The sequence below is a fragment of the Cebus imitator genome, unplaced genomic scaffold, assembly GCF_001604975.1.
Source record: "Cebus imitator isolate Cc_AM_T3 unplaced genomic scaffold, Cebus_imitator-1.0 Scaffold791, whole genome shotgun sequence".
In the NCBI taxonomy this organism is placed as follows: domain Eukaryota; kingdom Metazoa; phylum Chordata; class Mammalia; order Primates; family Cebidae; genus Cebus; species Cebus imitator.
In genome coordinates this window covers 45,124-47,024 of record NW_016108106.1, presented here as the reverse complement: position 1 = coordinate 47,024, position 1,901 = coordinate 45,124, and the positions used below count along the sequence as shown (strand labels likewise).

Below are 1,901 nucleotides of genomic sequence, written 5' to 3'. Positions count from 1 at the left end.
TTGTCAGTTTTTCACTTTTCCTTGTAATGATTTCTAGTTTTATAAAATTGCGATTTAAAAACTTGATATGATTTCAATCTTTTTAAAAAATGAAAAGTCTTGTTTGTTTTTGTTGTGGCCCAGATTTATGATGTGTCCTGAAGAATGTTCCATGTGTGTTTGAAAAGAATATAAATTATACTGTTGAATGAAATATTCGGTGCATGTCTGTTAGGTGCAATTTTGTAGTGCTATACAAGTACATTTTTTTTACTAGCTTTCTGTCTGAATGATGTATTAAGTAGGGCAGTAAAGTCCCCTGTAATACCTGTCTGTTTCTTTCTCCAGTTTTGTTAATATGTGTTTATATATTTATGTGCTCCAGTATTTGTTACCTATATATATTTATTTTTTAACAAATTAGACTCATCACTATATAATAAAGGTCTTTTTTTCTGACAGATTTTTTTTTCTAGAAGTCTATTTAGTCTGATGTAAATATAGCCACTCCTATACTCTATATTATTGGCATGGAATATTCTTTTTCATCCTTGTACCATTAACCTATGTATGTCCTTAAATCTAAAATAAGTCTCTTGTTGATTTTTTTTTTTTTTAATAATAAGTCTCAGGTAATGAAGTATGGAACTATAGTGTTGATTTTTTAAATCTATTCAGACATTCTGTGAATGTTTTAGTTTATTTTTTACTTCAATAACAGAATATCCCAGAGTTGGTAATTTATAAAGAATAGAAGTTTACTTAACTGAGAATCCTGGATGCCAAGAAGTTCAAGAGCATGTCATTCCCATCTGATGAGAATCATACTTCCACATTACAACGTGACCAAAGGCTTGAGGATGACAGGTGTACATGAGAGCTCATTTTTATAATAGACTCACTCTCCTGATAACTAACCCACTGTGGAAATAATGATACTAATCCTTAGCTCTCATGACCTAATAACTTCTTAAGGGCCTCATTTCTTAATTTCTCACAATGGTAGTTAAATTTTAACGTGAATTTTGGAGGGAACACTCAAACTATAGCAGTGCGTTTTTATTGGATAACTGAATCTATATATTTAAAGGGATTACTGATTGATAAGAACTTATTTCTGCCATTTGTTTTAACGGTTTTCTGACCATTTAGTAGTTTCTGTTTTTTAATTCTTTCATGCTGTCTTCCCTTGTGTTTTCTTGAATTTTTGTTCTTAAATGCTTTCTTTTTCTTTTGTGTATCCACTAATTTTTTTTCTATTAATTTCCGAGAAGCTTATGTAAAACATCTCATAGCTATAAAATCTAACTTCAGATAACAATTTAGCTTTTTGTTTTGTACAGAATAAGGTCTTGCTTTGTTACCCAGGCTGTAGTGCAGTGGTTTTTTCATAGCTCAGTGCAGCTTCAACCTCTCCAGGCTCAAGCAATCCTCCTATCTCAGCCTCCCAAGTAGCAGGGACTACAAGCACATGCCACCATGTCTAGCTAATTTTTTTAGTATTTTATATAGAGACAGGGTTTTGCCATGTTGCTCAGTCTGGTCTTGAACTTCTGGGTTCAAGCAATGCACCTGACTTGGCCTCCCAAAGTGCTAGGTGTACAGGCATACAATATCAAGCCCAGCTCTTGCTTTTTTAAAAAAGATGAAATCGCTGTCTGGAATCTTTATTTTATTTTATTATTTTTTTTCTCCATTTATTTATTTTCCTGCATTTTAGGTTTTGGGGTACATGTGAGGAACATGGAAAATTGTTGCATACATACACATGTGGCAGTGTGATTTGCTGCCTTCCTCCCCATCACCTACATCTGGCATTTCTCCCCTTCCTATCTCTCCCCAGCTCCCCACCCCCCACCGTCCCTCCCCTATTTCCCCCCAACTGACCCCAGTGTATAGTGCTCCCCTCCCTGTGTCCATGT

General features: G+C 34.4%; 1 pseudogene across 1 annotated transcript in view; it reads left to right on the top strand.

Annotated features, from left to right (window-relative positions):
- Positions 1-1,901, top strand: part of LOC119469713 — a 60,536-nt pseudogene that overhangs the window by 38,797 nt on the left and 19,838 nt on the right. The gene's annotated exons all lie outside the window — the stretch shown is intronic.